Genomic DNA, 9,382 nt, shown 5'->3' on the forward strand with positions numbered 1-9,382 from the left:
CCAAGCTATCTGGCCATTTGAGGTGCTAGAAACAGAGCCTTGCAGATAGAGTTAGAATTCGCACTCCCACTGAAGGGCCTGGTAGGATCCATCTGCCACCCTGGATGTTGGTGACCCATTCTTGTACTCTAGCAGCGTAGCTCCAGTTCCTGACTTTCTTCTTCTACCCCACCTCAGTTTCTACATTTGCTGGTTATCTAACAAAGACACTAGACACTGGATTGGAACCCACTAGAATCAAATGGCTTATCTCCAAAGTGTTATCTGACCAAATAAAAAAGCAGTCCAAAAATTCTAGGAGATATGAATTTTAGTGGAACGCTGTGGTGGTTTGAATGAGAATTGCCCCTGGAGGCTCCTATGTTTAAATTCTTGGTCCCGAGCTCATGGAAATGTTTAGGAAGGATCGTGAGGTGTGGCCTTGTCGAAGGAGGTATGTCACCTGGGGTAGGCTAAGCCTCTCTTTCTCTATGTCTGCTGCTTAAAATCAGATGTCAGCTCTCAGATGCTGCTCTAGCACTATGCCCATCTGCTTTCAACCTTGACTATGGGCTCACCCTCTAAAACTGTGAATAAGGTCCCAATTAAATGCTTCCTTTTGTAAGAGTTTCCTTGGTCATGGTATCTCTTCAAAGCAATAGAATAGTACCTAAAGTACCTTTCACCTCTACCTGTAATATAAAAATACTGTTCCCTTCAAGGCCCTGTGAGGCAGTGGGTATCTCACCAGCCGCTGCCATCAGCCACTGCTTCTTTAAGAGAAGGTTCTAGAAACACATCCCTATTGTGAAGTTAGAGATCCTCCTAGTTGAGGTACCTGTACACTTGCTATGTCAAAAACAGATGGTCACATTTCTGTCTAGTTCGAACAGTAACAATAATCTCACAGCTACGTTGATTTAATTTGCTTTAATTTACCAAGTACCACTGACTGCACCTGAGAGACATGGCCATATCAGCTATAGGTCCTTCTACACCACTAATGCTCACACATTACACTTTACACAAATACATAAGTTAAAGCTCGTCAGGAAATGGGTGAAAGAGGCTGCGGGGTTCAAAGTGTCCTTCCTGCAGGCAGGAGGTAGGTAGATGTCAAGAAACCGGTCCATGAGCTTGTACAAGGCTGAGCTGTGTGGTAAGGACACACCTGGGGCTGGGTGAACTGGGTTGTCGGTGAGCCACGCAGGTCATGAAGGCAGGATCATGCAGTTAGTAGTCCCACATATAGATTTTATATCGCATGCACGTGAAGGTCTGATGACAAGTACCCGGTTAGGATTAGGGCTCAACGGCAGGCATCCCTCATTTTATGTGACCCTGGATAAACCACTGCATGCTGCTGGGATAGGGCATTCATGGGCCTGGTTTCCGGAAATGGTTTTGGCATTTCCATGTCTCCACATTTCCTGGTTAAGTCTGGGCGGCCATACTTGTCTCAGCTGTGCCTCGCGGTCTGTGCAGGACAGGGTGGCCGCTCGCTCATGCAAATGAGGTGCAGAGTCCTGCCTCAGCCTTTACTCTCCAAGCAGAACAAACTACTGCGAGCCTCTGTCCTCCATGCAAACACGGCACAGCCTGAGCTCAGCAACCGTCTCTCCTTCATCAGTGAGTTCACCACCAGTAGAGGCCACAACTGTCTTCCCATGACTCAGACAAGGGGATTTCAGTGGGTGGAGATTGGAGCAAGCTTGGGGGGAGGCTCAGGTTGAGTGTGTTACAAAAATAACATCTGATAGTTCACAGGTGCCTCAGGCCGGATTTGGCCCAGCTGTAATGGAACGGAGAACCGGAGACTCTGCAAATGTCTGCTGCTCTGGCCATACCCCACCACACACACACACACACACACACACACACACACACACACTGAGCTCTGCTTAGCCACCACCACCAGCACCAGAGACCTAAACGAAACAGAGATTTTGAGTAAAAAACTGCTCACAGCCAAGCTTGCCCGCAATGCCCTTTATCTGATAGCTGATAAATAGAACGGGTGTAAAGTGTAGGGCCCATGCTGTTAAGACCTAGATGGTAAGAAGATTGCTCCCTCCTGGTACCTCCCAAGAGAGGCCATTGTTAGGACTGTAAGTTGCTCTCTTAGTACGCCTGCCATGCTAAGCTGAGGCCCAGTCTTATGACGTAATCTCATTATGAAGTGAGAATTGTTTATCACGAGTTCTGCTCTCAAGCTGGACCCAGCAGGGATGGTACCTTCCACCTTTATCAGACTCCTGTGTGCACTTACAGTTGGACTTGGAGGCGAGAGAGAAGCCTAGGAACCCCCAACAGCCGTTCCCTAGGTCGTGGGGAAGACTTATAAAGAGAATGGGAGGCAACCCAGCAAGGGGAAGCTGGCAATGCCTAGCCCGAGTCCAGACCATGGGAACACTCTCTCTGAGGAAAGGCCTAGGGACCAGACGAGGTTCAAAGACAGGGCTTCAGAGAGGGTATGTGTGTTGGTGGACGGGGAGGGGAGTGTGCTGGGAACAGAAACCATCAGACGAGGAACAGAGAGGGAAACCTACCCAGGAAGCCCAGTGACTGCACATGGCTTTCCTGTCTCAGTGAAGTGAGGAAGGATCCGGGGGCCTCATTCTCTGCGGCAGCAGTGCCTAGGAGGTGCCTCAGCCCCAGTGAGGTCTGCAAGGCCTGGGATCATTGGTTTACATAAAGAGCTGCCACGGGAGATGGGAAATAAAAACAAAGCATTATATGTTTATGAAAATGTCACACAGACACAGTGGGGCCCAGTGCCGTGCATATTAACTTAAAAATAACAATTGTTAAAAAGAAATACAAGATGGAGAGCGCGGGCATTTGGACTGCCCACTGTTCTCTCGCTGACTTTGGTACCAGCTGCTGTTGTCTCCAGCACGGTCACAGCTTTAAGATGTAACAGGTGGCAGGATGCTTCCACGGGTTCAGGTCAGGACTGGGGACAGCTGAGCCCACACTGCTGCCAGAGGACCTGGGTCACGTCCTAGAGCCAGGTCGGGGGTGGCTGCCAGTCTCCTGCAGACAAGTTTCTGTCACCAAAGTCCCTACAGAAAAGCCAGAAAAGGGGTTGCACATGGTGATGTCACCTGTGACTCTCAAACTGGGGAGGCAGAAGCCAGACCAGCCTCAGCTATATAGTAAGTTTGAAACCAGTCTGGCCACATGAGACAACCATCTTGCAAAACACAAAAATTAAAATGAAGGAAGGAAGGAAGGAAGGAAGGAGAAGGGGGGGAGTGAAGGAGGTAAGAAGTGAAGGAGGGAGGAAGTGAAGGAGGGAGGGAGTGAAGGGGGGGAGAAAGCAGAACTAAAGAGGAACCAGAGCAGAGAAAGGCTTGCCACCCTATCTCAAGGACAACAGGGCTTTACTGTACACAAAGCCGCATGGATGCAGGTCAGTCACTTGGAGATGAACTGGAGGGTGACAGCCACTGCTGTGGTATGGCGAAGCTGTTCTAAGACAGCAGGCCTGAGTCTGAGGTGACAGACCCAGTTGGAGCAGTCGTAAAGACTATTAGCCGAGGTGAATTAAAATTAGGATAGTAAAGAAATTAGTTCAGATAAATTAAACTTTTAAAAAAGTTAACATTCCATCTGGGCTAGAGAGATGGTTCAACAGTTAGTACTGCCTGTTCTACCAGAGGACTAGGTTGGATTCCCAGCACCCACACGGTGGCTCACAGCCGTCTGCCACTCCAGTTCCGGAGGATCTAAGGACCTCTTCTGTCTCAGAGGCCACTGCACACACATAATGCACAGATACAAATGCAGACAAAACACCCATATACATAAAGGGGGTAATTTACTATATACATAAAGGGGGTAATTTACTATATACATAAAGAAGGTAATTTACCATATACATGAAGGGGTAATTTACCATATACATAAAGTGGGTAATTTACCATATACAAGAAGGGGTAATTTACTATATACATAAAGTGGGTAATTTACCATATACATAAAGGGGGTAATTTACCATATACATAAAGAAGGTAATTTACCATATACATAAAGGGGGTAATTTACTATATACATAAAGGGGGTGATTTACCATATATATAAAGGGGGTAATTTATCATATACATAAAGCAGGTATTTTACCATATACATAAAGGGGGTAATTTGCCATCTAAGATGATTGATTTAAACTCACCTGGTTTACTCAACGGACTGTTCTAGAGTTTCTGACATCTGTACTTCTTAGATGTCAAAACCAATTATTTTATTCAAGTGAGCTAGCTGTGCTTTCTAGTAAAATCGGAGCTGAAGTGTGTGTGTGTGTGTGTGTGTGTGTGTGTGTGTGTGTGTGTGTGTGTACTTGAGCAAGAACCAGACTCCACGGGCAAGGAGCAACACCTATACAAGGGCCCCATTCTAAAAAGCATGTCAAAGGTGCTTTAGCCCTCGAAGGCTGGAGTTAAGACCTCATGGAGTCAGACTGGGTGTTGAATCTGCTGGCTTTTCCTGCAGCAAGGACCAAAGAGGAGAAGTTACAATGCTCTTGACAACTATCTGGAGACATCTATCGCAACACCCCAAACACTGTCAGTGCAAGACTGTGTTTCTCAGCAGTAAGGATATGAAAATTGGGGCTTCTCAAGGCAGGTGGGAAGGTCAGAGCTAAAGCCCAAGGTTAGAGGGGCTCAGGAGGGAGGCGCTGCAGTGTGAAGGGGACCCAGGAACTCTCAGGTTGCTTAGGAGTCCAAAGCTGCCTCCAAACAAAAGTATTTCAAGGTTTATTGCTCTCTCTCTCTCTCTCTCTCTCTCTCTCTCTCTCTCTCTCTCTCTGTGTGTGTGTGTGTGTGTGCATGCACATGTTCATGTGCCTGAACTCCTGGAACTAGACTTATAGGCCTAGAGTGAAGCATCAAGTAAAATTACCATGTCTTGGCCCCAGGAGAACTTTTTTCAAAGAACCATTTGCAAAGAGTTCAAACAAACAAACAAACAAACTGACCGCCTTCCCAGTCCTGTGACTGTAGATATAAAAATGTGCAGTGAGCAAGGAGTGTCTGGAGCATTAATCCTGGCCAGCCCTCCCTCCCCCAACTGCTCTGAGCCACCAGCCGGGAGGACAGCACCACAGAGAACCCAGCTCAGTCTTCCGGGCAGCTGCTGCTTTCTCATGGCCATTTCTGGGAACGTGGCTATTAGTTCAGGTAAAACACTAGGAGATATCAAACAAGAATCTCATGAATCAACTTAGCCACATGCTGTGTGTCTTAATCCACGTGAAGAAACACACAATGCCAGACCACATTCAAATGAACTTTTACATAAATCTGTAGTGGTGTGTGTAAGAGACCTGTAACCCACCTGAAAGGCATACTCTCAAGAACAACAAAGGGCTTACCAGCCTGAACAGGTCTCCCACCCCCAGACCAGCCAAGCCCAAAGGGGCTCCCTGCCACTGCACCATGCTTACACTGACCCTGTTTGCTCCAGATCCTCACAGAACCCTGTGGCCAGGCAGAAAGCCGGCTATGTTCCCGAAGGCAAACTTTCAACAGCTTGCCTGAAGCTGCTGTTGAAATAATAAGTTGTCCAGGGATTCTCCCCCCCCCCCCCCCCGCCCGCCCCCAGCACCTGGAACTGTTTATTGGACATTGTTGCCAGTTGCAGGACAGAAAGCTAGACAGAAGAAAAACAGTGACCATAGACCCATAGGGACAGACCCTGCCCAGATAGGGACATGTGTGTCCCCAACCCGGTGGACCAACCTGGTAACTGCTGCCCCTCCCCAGACCCCCAGGACTTTGGCATAACGCTGATGGGGGTGGGGGGACTGCAGACAACAGAGCCCCTCAACCCAAAGCAGAGAATCGGATGAGTACTGGGGACAGGCCGGAGGAGAAGGGACATGGGGCAGGCCATGGACCAGGATGTGAGGAGCAGCAGAAGTGAAGAAGTCGGGAGCTAGGGACATGGTGGCTGGGTTTCCTTTTCTGAAGAAGGGTCACGCACTGACGTCTTTCTCGTTGCCCCTTTGGGGACGGCTTCCAGCAATGGGTCCCCGGGCCTGTCTCCTCCCCCTCCTTGGCCTCACCAGACTTGGAGTTGGGGACCCAGAGGCCAGAATCGATGCAGCGCTGCATGTGATACTTGGCATCAGTGGGATCCATCTTGCTGATGGCGTCTTGCAGCATCTGTCCGTCCTTCACATCAAAGCACTTCTGCAGCTCCTCAGGCAGATTCGTAGACCTCCACGGGGTCCAGGCCACCAGGGCCTAGCCTCTTCTTGCGCTCCTCCTCCTCATACTCCTTCAAGGCCTTCTCTATTCGAAGCTTGGCGCGGCCCCTCACACGCTCCTTACAGACCTCCAGTTCATACTTGAAGCCCCCCATGTACTGCCGGTCAGAGGTCTTGATCTTGGTGCAAAACTGCCGGAAGCAGGCACGGGGATCGGACCTTCAGACTCTTGGCCAACTCCAGAATAAACTGCATCGCCATGGTCTGGTGAGCCACCTGCTCCATCCGTGCACATTTCTCCTCTATTTCCAGGTCAATGCACCAGATAACCAGGTAGTTGGCTGTTTCCTCACACACCAGGTGGACACTGTCTGACAGGTATTTCTGGCTGTCATCCCAGCGGTGAAGCATGCCAAAATGTTTGATCTGTTTCTCGTATTTTTCAACGAAGGTCTTGTGTTTCTGCTCCCTTGCCTCCTCTGAGTCTTCCTCTGTTCTCAGGCTTGGTATTGACCACGCTCTTGCTAAAGCCATCTTTGCTGAGTGTGTCCACATTCCAGGGCATGTTCTCCTTTTTGCGCATGTCCTCCAGCTTCTGCTCCCAGCTTCGCTCCTCCTTGCGCAGCTGCTGGGCCTCAGCTCGAAGCCGCTCAAGCTCCCCCGGCCACCGCCCTCGGCCACCTCCAGCTCCTTCAGCTTACGTTGGCACTCCGCTACCTTGCACTTACATTCCCGGCAGCCCTGATCCAGTTCCTCTTTCTCCTTCTGAAATTGCTCCATGCGTTCCACCCGGGGCCTGGTGCCGCCAGCGGAAGAGGCTGGCCGTGTCTATGTTGGGGTGCGTCTCGTCCTCATCGTCCGACACCTCGATGTGATCCCAAACGCTGTAGTCCACCATCTTTGCTGCTGGGCGCAGAACAGGGTCCCACAAGGGCTAGAGAGTCCATTCGGCGAGCCCCGCCCCTTCCTTGTGCAGGGATTCTTGTTGAATATGGTAAGCCAGGGAGGGGCCTTCAACCGAGGTCACCGCCATCACAGGGTCTCTTGAGGAGAGCGAACCCAAATGGGCTTTCAGAACCAAAGAAAAGGCTGGGTTCAGAACATGAAAGTGGAGCTTCGGGGGAAAGAGGATTACAGCAGAGTAGACCTGACAGAAATCTTTGAAGGCAGGAGGAGAGGGGGAGGCTAAGGTCTGAGGTAAGGTTCTACAGCAGCTAGGTAGGATCCTGAAGAGAAAACAGTGCATGCACAAAAGCCCTAAACTGGAGTCTAGGGATGGGGGTGTGCTGCCTTTTGTCTTTGGACCACATATTAAATCTAGAGTTGTCCAATAATATAGAGATTATCTTTGTTACATTGTGACATGACGTCATCTACAAATTTCAAGTTTGAAAACACCTTATACCAAAAAGAAGAAAACTGTTTTAAGTATGCAGATGCTTTTGTGTTGGGCCGAGGTCACAGCTATCCTGTCCCCTTTGACTCACAGGCTTGGACTGGACACTCCTGTTCCATCCTGTCCTGTCCCTGCAGTGATTGTGAAAGCTAAGACTCTTAAACGCAGAGACAGCACTTCAGAGCGTGTAGAGCCAGGCTGAGATTTTCAAACAGTTCCTCTCAGACCCTCATGATCAGACAAATAACAAGTACAAGTCACTCTACAGAATTCGTCCTTCATCTTCCCTAAGACTCAGCTCTCAGGAGGTCATGGATGTCACGGTAACCCAGGATCTGTCACTGGGCAACAGTGTCATAGCAATGCTCCAGGACATAGATGTCTAGGCTCACAATGTTTCTATTTCAGTTTCAGTCTTGATATAAAACAGCAATATTTATAATCCATTTAACAAAGGTTAAATCTTAGGAGTTGTGGGCTTTTTTGAGCATCTCACTATGTAGACTTGGCTGGCCTCCAAGTCACAGAGATCTGCCTGCCTCTGCCTCCTGAGTGTTTGTAGTTTTAAAAGGGTCCAGAGACAAAAACATACCTGTTTGGGGACAGGGATATCTGCTGCCCTTCACCATACTTCTTGCCGAAGGTGCTGTCACCACAGTTGATGGAGAAAGTGGCGAGACTTAGGGCTGTAACGGTTAATGCTACATGCAGATTTGACCTGCCACAACCACCCGGGTATGTGACTGCACATCGCCTGGTATCGAAGGGTGCTCCCTGGGAAAGACACACGTGTGAGTCATCAGAAAGGAGGGGAGACAAAGGAGGAAAAGGAGGAAGGAAAGCAAAGCCGAGAAAGCACTGCAGTCTGGGCTGAAGACCTAGTCAATGGGCAGAGTACTTGCAGAGCCAGCACACAGCCCTGGGCTCCACCCTAGCACCACATAACCCATTCACTAACACATGCCTGTAATCTCAGCAGGCGGGGTGCAGACAGAAAGGGCCAGTCTGGGCCTTGAGAAAAGTGAGGGAGGGCAGGAAGGAGGGAGGGAAGGAGGGAGGGAGGGAGGGAGGGAGGGAGGGAGGGAGGGAGAAAGGGAGGGAGGGAGGGAGGGAGGGAAGGAAAAGTAGCATAACCTGGGGCATAAACAGACATCCAAGGCTACAGCCAGGGTTCAGCCTCTGGCAAGGACCTCCTCCTGGCTTGCAGACAGTCATGGATCTGCTACGTTCTCCTAGGTCCTCTGTTAGGGTGGGAATGTGGAGGAACAGGGGAGGAAAACAAGCTTCCTGTGTCTCTAAGAGCTCCAGCCTTAACTGCCTACCGAAAGCCCTATTCCAAGAACTGCTACACCGGGTGTGTTTGGGGAAAGGAGGATTCGATATGAGTTTGGTGAGTGGGAACACACTAAGCTCACAGAAGCAGGAATCCCCACCACTCTATAGGCAGGAATGTGAAAGCCAGCTGTAGAGTTAAGCTGTAGATCTCAGAGAAGAGCCACACCTGGCTAACTGGTGGACGCTGTACCTCTGGCAGGGCTGCCTCTGCTCTGCAGCTCTGCTCACCTTTCCATAATGGCCTCTGAATTCCAGCAGTGACAGACACTTCAGGAGCAGGACAGACACACGGTCAGACACGCAGATGGGACACTGGTCACCATGCTGGCTGGACAGCAGCTCCTTCGTGAGCTCAGCATCTGGCTCAGTTAAGGTCACTGTTATTGCAGTGACACACCATAGCCACAGTGACCTGGGGAGGAAAGGGTTTATTTCAGCTTACACTTCCAGGAAACAGT

At 49.8% G+C, this 9,382-nt stretch overlaps 1 pseudogene across 1 annotated transcript; it reads right to left on the bottom strand.

Annotated features, from left to right (window-relative positions):
- Window positions 1-5,959: 5,959 nt before the first annotated feature.
- On the bottom strand, window positions 5,960-7,091 carry LOC308429818 (hsp90 co-chaperone Cdc37-like; annotated as a pseudogene). Its single transcript has one exon. The product of its transcript is annotated as a hsp90 co-chaperone Cdc37-like (transcript).
- Between the last annotated feature and the right edge of the window lie 2,291 nt (window positions 7,092-9,382).

The sequence above is a fragment of the Micromys minutus genome, assembly GCF_963924665.1.
Source record: "Micromys minutus genome assembly, chromosome: 14".
Taxonomy (NCBI): domain Eukaryota; kingdom Metazoa; phylum Chordata; class Mammalia; order Rodentia; family Muridae; genus Micromys; species Micromys minutus.